Source organism: Spodoptera frugiperda, chromosome 28 (assembly GCF_023101765.2).
Source record: "Spodoptera frugiperda isolate SF20-4 chromosome 28, AGI-APGP_CSIRO_Sfru_2.0, whole genome shotgun sequence".
In the NCBI taxonomy this organism is placed as follows: Eukaryota; Metazoa; Arthropoda; class Insecta; order Lepidoptera; family Noctuidae; genus Spodoptera; species Spodoptera frugiperda.
Window position 1 is genome coordinate 9,536,841 of NC_064239.1, and position 13,916 is coordinate 9,550,756.

The window sequence follows — 13,916 nt, forward strand, 5'->3', positions numbered from 1 at the left end:
GAGCTTTATGGTATGGTAATGTGCTTTCTCGGGAATACGACCGTATTCTCTCAAGTAAGCTCCAACAATTTGGTGTAAACCTCAAAACAGGCAACTTGCTTTGTAACTACAATCTATTTATAGGGACAACATTCCCATAAAAAGTTATAGGCGTGAACTACACCAGAAATGGTAACGAGTACTGCGATCGTAGTGGAATATCATTTGTCATTATTATTTATGAGTGTTTTCGTTTTGAAGTGGGAAGTAGCGGTCGGTCGGTCCTGCGGCTTTGGTCCCTAACAGCGGGAGATGCGGCAAAAATGGAGGGCGCACGACGTCGTCCGAACGAGCGGGGCCCGACCGGAGGCCGACCCCGACGCAGCGCGTAATAGAGAGTGGTTCCCTTTTGGTCACGGCTCCCATTACCATAACACTGAGTGTGTGAGGAGCGGACGTGAGCCTCGCGCCGACAGATAGCCTCGCGGTCTGCTTATTATAAATTCTAATATACGATCTCGTAATAACGTAACATTATGTGCTGGCGATCGATTTGTTAAGATATCGGGTCATGGTTCCTTCGCCTGCAGCTATTCTAAATTTTCACTCAGGTTTTATTGCTAATTTACGACCTCGACAAAAACACGTGTTTAACCAATGTAGTGGAATAAACCAGGTGAATTGTTCACGGTGTAAATAATACAGAGGGATCAATTTACTAAACTGAAATCGTAGGAAGTCAGACGTTCCACCGATGGGATTATCGGCCTAATCCTATATTGGGAGGTGTTAGCTAAACCCGAGATTACCATAATGTGATCTTATGAGGTTTTTGTGCTGCGTCACTGCTTTTTAAATACTTTATTTTTATTTGAATTGGGGTTAGAGGTTTAGTTCACGATATGGCCTCGGTCAGTCAAATAGCGTGGGTATCGATATTATTGATTTTTATTTCACTTCATTATGTTAAGCAAATAAGCGATCCGAGTTTTAACGACACTACTCGTGTAATAAAATGAGTATTGTACAAATGCTTCATCCACAGTCATATAACAATTTTATTGTTGATGTTCGTTTTCGAGTAGTGTAGAAAACTACTATTTCATCACAAAGTTATACCAAAACCGAAGTCAAAGCATTTATTTCAATTAGTCCTTAATTAGGAACTTCAAATTGTCCGTCAGTCTGTCAGTGAAGCTAGGTGCTCTATCCAAGACAAGTTCACAAGTACAGGAAGATAATGATATCATTTTCTAGATAGTTCGATGAAGATGTTGACCAAGATAAGGTCGGTTAATATAGATTAACAGTACCGAATGCAGTCTAGGAGCTTGGGGAACTTATTAAACTTTATTAATGTCGTGCAGTTAATCATGACCCCCATTTAAGGGGGTATCGCGGTGGTATAAATCTGGACAAAAACGTAATTTTATAGCGGGAATCACGCAAACTGACCCCCCGTGACCCTATTAAAGGTAGAAGTTAGTTCGCTCAGTGTAGTACAAAGTTAATTTGTTTATTGAAACACGTTAAAGTATCGTGTACTACTCGTACAAACTGTTAACTTACATTTTGGCAATTTATATGGAAGTGAATCTAACTAGTACTTGTTTCTACCAGTAGCTTTGCCCGCGTTCCCGTGGGATAAAAGTATTCTATCACCCAAGTCAGCTCATACCCTGTCTGTATATCAAATTTCATCAAAATTTGTTCAGTAGTTTCAGCGTGATTGACGGACAAACATACAAATATCGAATAAACTTTCACATTTATAATATTAGTGCGATAGTGTGATTAACTAAAAAATTTTGATAGGTTACACTTGAAATTAGTAAATCGAGTAAGGACGATCAGGTGTAAAGTCGTTGTAATCGTAGTGTACACTTTTCACCTGTTATAATATTTACTCAAACATTTTCTTTTCATAGATTTTTAGTACATAACATAAACTTTATGACGTGACTCACACCGGTATTGTGTTTGCCAAGTTTATTTACGACGGTTGACCCATTTCGTGTTTGCAGGAAAATTATAATTCAACAATTGACTAACAAATTAGTTGTAACAATGGCTCTAAAGGAACAGAGCTAAACGTTACGATGTGGACGTTTGAAGACCACAGGGATTTATGCGTTTCCAACAACGAACCTACGGACCTTAGTAAACTGTGATGGATTGGTCCAAAGTCTTTCTTTTGTTTCCTCTGCAAGTAACATAAATTATTGCCAAAAGTGATTTGTTCTCTATTATCTACAGGTCGGTGTGTTCATTTTAAAATTGACGCTCTGCCCGTGACTCGTACAGCTACATAGCTTAGCAACGGTTACACAGTTTCACAGCTTAGCTATTACATCCTCGCAGCATAGCACATCTCTGGTGGAAAAGCACCCTCATTTAGCTTGACAGTTTTTACGATAGTGGCGATGAGAATGACTAATGTAAATTCCTTTAGTATTAGTCTCCTCATTCAGATAGCCCTAACCCTTAAAAATAAAAATGGATCAATTTATGAAGCTGACTATAAATCTCAAGAACGGTTGGACCAATTAAGCAATTTTTTGTCTTTATTTTAGTTGAAGTTCAAGGAAGGCTCGGCCAGACAGCTAGCAGACAGAATTATGTGTGAGGTCGACCAGTATGTAGATAAATATAGGTTTTCCTGTATATTATTTATTAAAACACTTACAGTAAAAAAACTTAGTATCCAATAATACTAAATCGCACGTGTCTAGCTGTATCATATCTATATTATTATATATGTATAGTCTTGTTTCTGTTCCATCAGGTAGAAAAATATGCCGCTATGCAATGTAATCTATATCCCATGTAACCTAAAATCGGGGCACAAAATTGCTGTTTCGAAAAACCGAAACACGCTCAGTCTTTCTCGGGAATCGAACCTAATGTAAACTCGTTAAAGCTAAAAAACAGTTGGACCGATTTGGCTAATTTTGATCTTGAATTTTTGGAGATCCAGGAAAGTTTAAAAGGTGAGAAAAGAAAAATTGAACTTTTGTTGTTTGAAGTTTGCCGGGTCAACTAGTACTGAATAGAAAAACGATCTTCAACTCCAAAATAATAAAATTGAAAATAACGCGTTTTATTTATTGCATTAGTTGAAAGGGTCTTGTTTAAACGCAATGGCGGACCTATAAAATTTTATTATCAAACGCAAATAAACAAACTATTGAGCAACGTAACGAAGCCATAATAAAATGCTCCAGATATAATTGATTAATGACTTATTCAATTACTTTTTTAGGGTTCCGTAGCCAAATGGCAAAAAACGGAACCCTTATAGATTCGTCATGTCTGTCTGTCTGTCTGTCTGTCTGTCCGTCCGTATGTCACAGCCATTTATTTCCGAAACTGTTGGGCCTACATAGTTGAAACTTTGTAGGTTGATATATTTTGGTAACCGCTATTCGAATTTTGAATAAAAATTTATAAAATTAAAAATCCATACAAGGAACTGATTTAAAGAAAAATGTCTTTCATACAAACACTTTGTAAAACCAAGTCATTTTATAACTTATATATTATGTCACCTACTTGCTGCTACGGAACCCTTTATGGGCGAGTCCGACTCGCACTTGGCCGGTTTTTTTATTTTGTATCAGGTTGTTTGTCACGAAGATAACATAACATGGTAATAAATTTTAATACTAATCTTGTTCTATGATGAAATGGTGGCTATAAAGTATTACGTATGGATTTTCTGCTACTATATGTATGTAATTGAAATTAATAGTCGAGTCTACCGGTTGACTATGGTACTGTAATAGCTGTATATCTTGTTTATCAGTTTATGTATCACGTTCGATTTTATTTAAAGGAGAAACTAGTCGTGGATTTAATTAATTTGGAACTGTTCTGATATTAGTACATGGATATAGCACAGGGCAATAATATGTATATACTGCATCGTTATAGTGTATGTATTTTGATCTTGGGTTTTAGACGAGTGTTTTGAAAAAATCTAGATAAATAATACATACTAAATTCGAAGTTATGCGTAAAGTTAAGAATGAGTAAATTTATTTAGGTTTTCTTAATGTTTATTTACATTTCTAGGATAAGGAGTAAATAAAAAACATTTCTAACTAAATTGTAAATTTAGAGAAAGTCATCTCGTTTCGTTTCCAATAAAGTAAAACTCCGTCTTTCAAATACAAACCGTTTCCTTGAGAACTTTAATGAAATCTGTTTTCTCATTTAGCGTTCATTTGGAACCTAGTTTCATCGATAGTTTGGTATGCACGACCAGTTAACAAAGACCTATAGTTTCAAAGGCTTTATGAAGAGAATTGATCAGACCAGAGGTCTTATATTTCTGGTTGATTATGTGTCATATTGCTCAATCGCTGGTCCATCTCGGTTACACAATGTGGGCATTTTTGCCCAACACTGCCCACTCGCCCATTGTATTATGTACACAGCCTTTAGAGAAACAATGAAAACTATTATACGTACATACATACAAGCGTATATTGTATTTGTATAGTTAGTTATCGATTGTATATCAATTTCTTTTGTTTGTTTAAGCTATTCGAATTTTAAATTATGTTAATGAATTCTGTTTTGTGTTCGGCCAGATTAAATAGGTTTTATGTCGGTTATTAAGAGGTTTCTGTTTTTGAATGCGCCTAAGCTGGCCAGTGACGTAATGATTCGAATATTAAAATCAAAAAGGTTTGGTAACAGTTGGGACACGAGACAATTTAGATTACTACACTATTTTTAGACATTATTTTTAGATAGTAAATAGAACTTTATAAAGTAAATGCTGAGAAGTGTTGTTATAATATACTTCTATAGCAACTATACTATAAGGTATAGTTATGGATATAGCGTTAAATGTGTATATTAGCAGAAGATAAAAATTCTATGGTATTACATTTTAATTAAATGCCATTTGCACATGCTATTTGAACAATTGAAATGGTTTGAACACATTTTCAACCAACTCCAAAAAAGCTAATTAAAACAACAGTTACAGCAGAAACTAAAACTAATTTCACTTAGCGACTTAATCGGTCAAATCTCTTTCAGAATTTAAATTCCGCTACGTGTAGCTGATAAATGGGACTCTCGTTTCGTCCGCGAAGCTGGGTGAGATACGTGCCTATTATGTGCTTACGGTATACCAATGATTGTTGTTTACCCGACGAGGTATCAACTACCTGGGAACAATTTGTTGCACACCGTTATACTAAACAACTAAAAAACAGTGTCATTCCAATTCGATACCATTTTCCTTATCAAACGAAGCAAATAATGACGTTTACGACATTTAATTGTGTCACTTAATGACGTATTATCAAGAAGAAAGTGTGGAGAAATAACTCCATGATGGCGGCTCTGATTTTTTTTTATTCGCCCCATAAGTCAAATGAGCTATTAACCGCGACAGAAGCCAGTAAAATAAACCATTAGGAAAGTCATTTCGAATTTTGTAATGGCAACATTGATGACGCATAAAGTGGATAGCCCCCAATTACAACGAAAAGATTTTCTCTCGGTACGAAAGTGTCAATGCTCGAGATACTGGCAGGATAGAATATAATTCTTAATTTAAATTTTAACGTCAGTATTCGGAACAGACAATAAATCATGGATAGGTAATTAAAATTTATCTTAGTGGCAACACGGATCATTATAATAGAGGCTTTTAACACCCCTATGCGTGGGAACGAAGACCGAATGAACGAAACGAACGGACATTTTTCATCGCAGAGACAGTTATAGCTTCAGGTGATTACATAGGACCTTAAAAGTTTCTACAGAATGAATTTAAATGACATAAAGCTGTTAAAATTTTAAATTACGACCACTCGTTGTGTCTTATGAGTTTTTAAATTTAAAATGAATTTAATAAGGTATTTTCACGGCCAGCTTTGGTTAAAATTCGTGCCCGCAGTAATAAAATTGACCATAAGGTGCTTCGGAATGAATGAAATGATTGTGAGCGAATTCGTGAACATCGTGTTACGTTATTTTTAGGGCTGTCGTAAAAAGAAATACGTAGTAAAACTCGTTGAGTTCGTAATATTACTATCATGTTATTGTGAAAACTGTCAACAAGTTATACTAGATGACTTGATTAATAGTTTTTTAAAGATAATATTGTTTTGGCTTTAAATCCGATGTCTCCTTACATAATTCTTATTTAGCCCTAGAAAGATAATAATCATATTGTGTAGTACGGAAAAGATACTCATGCGTAAAATTTACGCATGTGTTTTATTTAGCTGTAAATTGGTGTTTATTAATTTATTTCAATAAAATTGTATGTTATATATATTGACACATATATAAGAATAATTTAAACTGCAGATAATATATTTATAAATATATTTTTAATAAAAAATAACCAAACTTATAAACTTCAGTCATAAATCAAATAAACTTTTTAACATTTACTTTTACTGCTATAAATTATTTTTAACCATGATAATCGGCCTTTTTTTCACATAATCAACAATAACAATATCCTATACATATTATAGGAACATAGAATTCTATAAAAAACAGTTACAAACAGTTTTGGCACATTACAAGACGCATTTGCCCTTCGCCTTATTTTAGAAGGGCAAAAAGTACAGTAAATTCCTTTTTTTACTACAGGTTCTTCAGTATTTTCTTCTGTCTACTTCTAAGTCATCTATAAAAGCTTCTTTTGTGTCGCTCTGCACGTCATCTTCACTCTCATGGTCACCTACTTCACAATCGGTATCCTCACAGGGAAGCTCGTCGTCACTTTGCATGAGACTGGCCAGGATACGGTCTTCGTCCAAATTACTACTTCCCATTGTTGCACCAATATCTATAAAAGAAACTATTAATGTTAGTAATAATATACAATTACAATAACATCAAAAAAATTAAAAAAATATTATACTAATCAAAATCATAAAAGTCACGTAAAAGATAATCATGCGTAATTTTAACGCATGGGGTCGTTATATCTTAAAATCGGTTATACTTACCTTACTGCCACTTGCGCCATATGGAAGCTCCCAGCGACGAATGAGATGTCCTAAACGCACATCTATGGATTCCCACTATTAAGAAAGATAGAGCTATATTTCGCAAACGCATGCGTAATTTTTACGCAGACTATCTTTCTAGGGTTAGGTAAGTATGTTTTACACGTAATAAGAATTACGTTTTTATAATGACAATCGAGAGACCCACGTGTTTACCCACATGACTATTCTTGAGAAAAGCTCTACTAGTTTCGAGTCACAGAGGACTCTTCATTACGAACCGCGTGCGCAGACTGGGTGACGTCACGGAGTCTACTGGATGAAGAGGCTCTTGGTGACTCAAAACTATTTGAGCTTTTCTCAGAATATTTACATAAGTAAATAATTGTTTTTAGTTAATTAGAACTAGTTATAATTCTTTTTCTTCTTCTTGCTATCGCTAACAAATAAGTTTATAATACTACAAGAAATATAAACTAAGTAGAATAACAAATAAATCTACATCCAAGTGCTCCAATCTAAATAAAAGCCTACTTCATTCGCTGCGGTTAAGAATGTAATCGTATCGAAGTTATGGCACATTTATGGCTAACCCGCAAATACCGTAGTAGCCAATTTAAATACACTACGATTTACCGTACCTTTTATACGTAGGTAGGTAGTAAGTACTTACTTTTTATAATCCAACAAAACCCACTAAAGGATTAATGCAGACAGCAGAACACTTTATAATTTAACATTTTATTTTGCACTTGATAAAAGAGCTCCCACTATTGAAGTCTATTTATTAAAGTTCCATTATAAAACATAATTACGTCTACATGACTAAAATACAAGACGTCTTAAGTAAATTATTCTCCACCATCTAATAAACATTTTATAAGACAGCACTGAAACACATGAACTCCCACAAGACACAAATTGTAAAAGTCGTCTAACACTGCGCATGCTTCGTAATACAAACTCAGGACTCAGAATTAGCAGCGTTTGCAACTATTAAACCGAGTGTTTAATACCGGTGTGATCAGTAGATAATACCTGCTTTCCACCACAAGATCGATGGGCTACTCCGATACGTATAACAAGCTTATAGCGTAACTATAAAACCCAATTAATAGAATTAAACGCCTCATTCAATTAGAATGTGGAACATTTTTTCACCAAATATCGTTATTGAAAGTGGAACGAGTACGACGCGTTAGAAATCTTTTTATTGCCAAACGAATTGCAGTCGTGATCTTCGGTATCGTGATACGAGGAATTTCTTATATCATTCCGATCGTTAAATGGCCCACATCTGGACCATCGTTAAATGCTTTTATTGCCATCTTGACCATATTGGTTTGTGTTCAAAAAGTAACAGTGTAAATAAACAGCTAAACATCACGTAAATGAACCTATAAAAAAGAACAACGGTGACAAACAACTTTTTCAATGTAAATTGGGCCTTAAATATTTTATAGGTGGAATAATTTATTTAAGAGATGCTAGTCATCTTGTGTTAGTAAGGAAATGAGAAAAAAAACTTAATAACAGACCTTTTTAAGTTTCATTTGACACAACAAAGAGGTATATTTGCATTTTGACAGGACAAGAGGTGACCTTAACTGTCAACTGGGATGTGAACACTTTTTATTGGATCCTCACAAAAAATGTCATGAGAACGAATTCCGGATGAAGTATAATGAGACGATTCTATCTCACATATCATTAGAAGAGCATATTGTAAAGGTTTCTACCACGTTAATGTCCAACATAATTTGACATTAGACGGTGGCGCCACTTCCAAACACAAACGTCAAGAAACTGTCAAATTCAGTACATTTGAATTTTAGTTCCATATTTCGCCGTCGGTCGTGTTAAGTTGGTATTTCATAGTAAAGGCTTTTAATATAACAGTGAGGAGGCAATGTCGCTTAACAATGAGGTGGTACCGGATGCCCGATAAATCCTATTATCATATTTATAATTCTATCATAGCTGGCTGGTTAGTAAATCCATGGCTCCATTTCTTTTTTTTTTATTCGTCCTTCGTGACATTTTTATGAATTGTTTGGTTTTCGAGATTTAAATTTCGAAGGAAGGCGATATAGGGTTTTATTACTTTTATTTTATTTTTAACAAAATTAATAATTATTTCGAAGGTGATTTTTTTAGTTGTCACGTAAACTGTTAATGAAAATTTGTTATGGCATTACATACTTAATTAAGATACATACCTATGTAAACAAAAACGATTTCCATTGAGTTTAGATCGACGTAGACGCTGTTTAGTACATTATATTATGTTCATTCATGTGTAATAATCCTTTAATGGTTTCCAGGAGGAGAAATAATTAGATTCTTAATTCCAAATGAAGGACAGTTAATACTGACAGGATCGGAAATAAAAAAGAAACATATAAAGTAGTTCAACGTTTATATTTTAAAGCAAAGACGGGTTATTTATATACTAACTGAATTCTTTATATTATCTGAGAAAATACAAGAATTCTTATTTCACTAAAGCAACAATAAATTGATGCATACATAGTTTTGGAAAATTTAAGAGAACCTCGGATGGCAACGTCGAGTGCTGTATTTATTAACTTTAAGCACAAATTTATGAAAACCTCCTCCTTTTTGGGAAGTCAATTAAAAAGTACTAACCAAACACTTTTCCGACCTTTTCTACTAAGCAAAACCTTCTTTAGAAGATAATAAACCTCCATTTTTACTTGCTCACATCCATAATATGTTACGAAATACCGGAGCAGGTAAGCTAAACACGACTGAGAATAGTTAACGAGCGTTCGAGTTGCATCGTTACGTCCAAGTCATGTGTATTATTAAGCCTAAGAAGGAATGCGCGGCCGAACCCGGGTCGCCCTACTAGTATGCAGTAGCCAACGTGAGCTATCTCCATACATACGTTGACCTCAGGGCAACAATTACAGCGATCCATTTTACTTGATTTTCTGTAGATCTACATGTAACGATGACTGTCTGTCTGTTTGTGTGTACGTCTCAGTTTTATGTTACGGTTTCTGATAATGGAACAAAGTTGACATAAGAGATTTTCGGATTATATGCATAGTACTAAAATCAAAAAAGCCCTATTACAATGTAAAAGACCAGTCCTCTTCGACAACACATAACATTTTCAAGACCAAGGTCCAAGTACTAATTAATAAACAGGGATGGTTATGGCATAAATATTTTAAGCATAACATAACCTAATGCCACCAGACGCAGGTAAATTCTTTTTTTTTGAGGCTTCATCCAATTACTTCTCCCGCCTTGAGCGAGGCGAGAGGGAATGTCAGACTCTTACTGACTAAAAACCACCATATTCCTACTCTTACGTTTCGAGCCGAAGCCTCGGTAACCTGCTAGACAGTCCGCAGCACAGGTAAATCCCTAACCAACAACTCTAGTTTGTCTTTAATTTAAAACCTTCCACATATACGTTCAATGTTCATAATCATATATTAAAGGACCATGTGCAATCAAGTAGAGTTGATTTCGTAATTGCTGGAAGGTACATAACATGTGGTTGTGCACGATAGTAAATGATTCGTAATGACTTCTAAATCGCAATAATTTCATTTTAATCTCTACTCCTTGATTCGGATTAAGTAGCTAATAATTGGAAGGAAATATTAGTTAACGTAAGTATAGGGATTTGTAATGATAATGTTTTGTAGGAGTTAATGCCTGGAGGTAAGCTTGACTTTGAGTGATTGGTCGTACGAGGAAGCATATATTATGTAACATTCATATTAGGTACTTATACTTAAATAATATAATCACACTAATATTATAAATGTGATAGTTTGTTTGCTTGGATTTTTAAACGTTTGTCTGTCAATCATGGAAACTATTGAACGGATATTGATGAAAATTGGTATACAGACAGGGTAGATGGTAAGCTGACTTGAGTGATAGGATACATTTAATCCCTCTGGAACGCAATGGGAAGGCGTTGGAAGGCGCTAGTTAATATAATAATTAAATTGGAATAATAAAAAAAAGGTTTTACTTCATAACGAGTTGAAAGCAGGAGCAACAGAGTAAAATAACATAGAAAGCGTTACACAACTAAAAAATCAAAATAAAAATGGACTCAAAATAACAAAACAACTATTACAAAACCGTAAACGATCCGATGACCAAAAAACAGAAATTTGCTGACTAATTATGACCTCAAGAAACACAAAGAATATACCCAAAAAATCCCTTCTTTTTTCTAATCAAAGTTTCTTTGTAGAACACAATTAACGGAGATCGTAGGATAAGCTTAGTTATCAAGGGGAATCTTTTGACCTCTGATCCGCTAATAATCGTGTGGTCGTCTTATTTGGTGCTATTATAGTACCAACAACAGCAGTCCAACCTATATCTTTTTGTCCAATTTTTATATTAGACTTTCAACTTTATTATATCGACATAAAGCTTGGATTAGTTTGATTCGTTGGTGTTTGTATCATCTCGGTATCTTCATCACACGATAAGTAAACCGGCACTTGTTCGCGATGACTCTGTAACTCTTTTGTAAGGTTAAGCGCGAACAAGATGTCTTTATTTGATAGTAATACGCTTCGGGAAGTTGGTGACTGTTATTCTTGGAAACGGCGCGGGTTTAGAAGTACCTACATGTATCGTTTTAGGGTTTAATACGATTGTATAGGTTTAGTAGATAGTGGATTTGGGTCCAGTAAGGCATTATTGTATTATAGGAACATTGTTTTTAAATGGTCATTAGGGTTTTTTTCCCTTGGAGCTGCGAACTATCTAGCGGGTTAGGTATTCCGGCTCGAAAAGCAGGAGTAGGAATGGGGTGGTTTTTAGTCAGTAAGAGTCCTGACACTACCTATCGCCCGGAGAAGTCAATGGATAATCCCTCGATATTTTCTCTGGCTCACAATATTGCAAGCATCTGCAGATGTGATAATTAAAAAATGTACATATCTACCTACTTCTTCTGGAAATAAAATTGCATGTATTAAGAGTCTATCAATTAACACAAACCTCTACACACACACATAGGTAAGGAGGTGGAACGTGGAACATAAAATTAGCTCCCAAGGAAGAGAGTAATTCTGCAGTAGTAATAAATATTGAGTGGCAATCATTTGGATGAACTGGTAATCGAACTGTTTACTCGTAAAAACAAAATAGCGTAGAATGGTTGGTGTGTAGTGTGGTTGCTATTTTAATTATAGGTTTATAATTAAGAGTCATTTCGTGTTTGCTGAATATAAGTATAGAAGGTGCAGCTCGTTTCCAATCGGCAGATCTGGAGGTGGAAGTCATTAGAGATGATAATTGCGTATGTTCAGGAGTGTAATTCTTGTGGCTTATAATGACTGTGATGATGTTGATGGCTGACTGCTTAAAAGTCAGAGAACGTATTATAGAACTTTGCTAGTATAGTAATAGTTAAAAGCTACATCTTACATTACGATACTGTCCAACCAATAAACTCGATAAACGTAATCACCTTAGAAGGTCTATTACGTCACATAAAATCGAAGAATAGCCAAATAGTCAAATAAACATTTTCAATATACGCGCAACAGTGAGCGCTATGCATTTCAAAGACCCTGGATATGAATTCCACTGTTACAATCCTTTACACAAATAAGTTGGCCGGTTCGAACCCAGGCCTCGTTACACGCACTTCCACAAACAAAGCTTCACATCACGAGGCACTTGTGTGGCTGCAATAAATACTTATTTGCGATACCGTGAGCTTGTCATCGTAAGGTACAATCAATGGACAAGAGGCGAGCCGGTCGGTCACTGCGCCTCGGGCATTGTTCCCATACAACTTATATTTGCTTTAGTACTAAACCCATCGCTACGTTAAATGCCACCCATACGATTGTAAATTGCTGTTATTGAATATTACGAGCAACAGCAACAGCATACTATCTGCAATGAACTCGATAAAACTTTACGCTGTGTATGAGAAAGTCGTAACTTTTTAACTATTGATATCGTGAACTGACCTCGTTGTAACATAATGTTCATTGTTATGATGCGTCATTGTTTTTTTTTTTTGTTTACTTTCCTATGTACAGGAGATTATCGATGCTGTCGACTATGATTTACGGCGTCGAGTAATCATTTTAACGGCTTTAGGGGTTTGTTTGACCTCACCATGAATCACAGCATAGCTTAGACCCTCGGAAGTTGTCAAGAACGAAAAGTATCCAGCAGTGCCTCATTCATCTATCAATTGGTCGCATTAGAGGCAACGAGCCAGTGAAATGTTTATGAAGTTGCAATGGGCTCATTCATTATAGGACGCACGCATGCTCTCGGCTCGAGACGTGTTTTAAAATTATAATTTATGGCTTATTTGAGTGTCGAAAGAGTAGATTGTGTGGGCGGTGCGGGCTGTAGACGTTGTACGTACGTCTGGTGCGTATCGGTGTAAATGTCGTCGCTGTATTGTTCGTAACGGTGTAATGCACGCTAAGCTGCAATCAACTCCGATTTATAGCTCCGACTCTATGTGTGAATTATCATTACGTTTCACATTAATAATACATTATGTACCTCTAACAATGCTTTTGGCACTAATGACTACTTATTTAGTTATATGCTCTAGTTTGCAACTGTAGGCATCTAATCATACTTGAAGTGGACTGGCTTTTTTATATGGCCTTGCCAGTCAATGACCTTAGCGGCAGAAAGTAATTTTGAGAATAGAAGCACCTTATAAGATTATGGATGACTGTAATGATTTATTGAAACCTTTTCATTACCTATTTAATTTCAAAAAGATTAACGCATTTAGTAATTAATCAGCTACTTATCTTAGAGTATTTAATAGAAAACCATGTAAAGTTAAAGTTAACACTTAAAATATGTAAAGTAAATTGCGTAGATTGATATCGGAAGCGTATCTAAATGACGTGTGCGAGTTGGAGCGAATAAGTTGCGCACACGTTGGGGCGG

General features: G+C 35.2%; 1 protein-coding gene and 1 long non-coding RNA gene across 3 annotated transcripts in view; both read right to left on the reverse strand.

Annotated features, from left to right (window-relative positions):
- LOC118265228 (cadherin-86C) overlaps positions 1–13,916 on the reverse strand; it is a 115,415-nt gene that overhangs the window by 24,361 nt on the left and 77,138 nt on the right. The window lies entirely within an intron of this gene.
- Positions 6,319–7,114, reverse strand: LOC126912698 (uncharacterized). Its single transcript, XR_007707347.1, has 2 exons — positions 6,969–7,114; positions 6,319–6,805 (listed from the first exon to the last, which is right to left on the reverse strand). It is a non-coding gene; the product is annotated as an uncharacterized LOC126912698 (long non-coding RNA).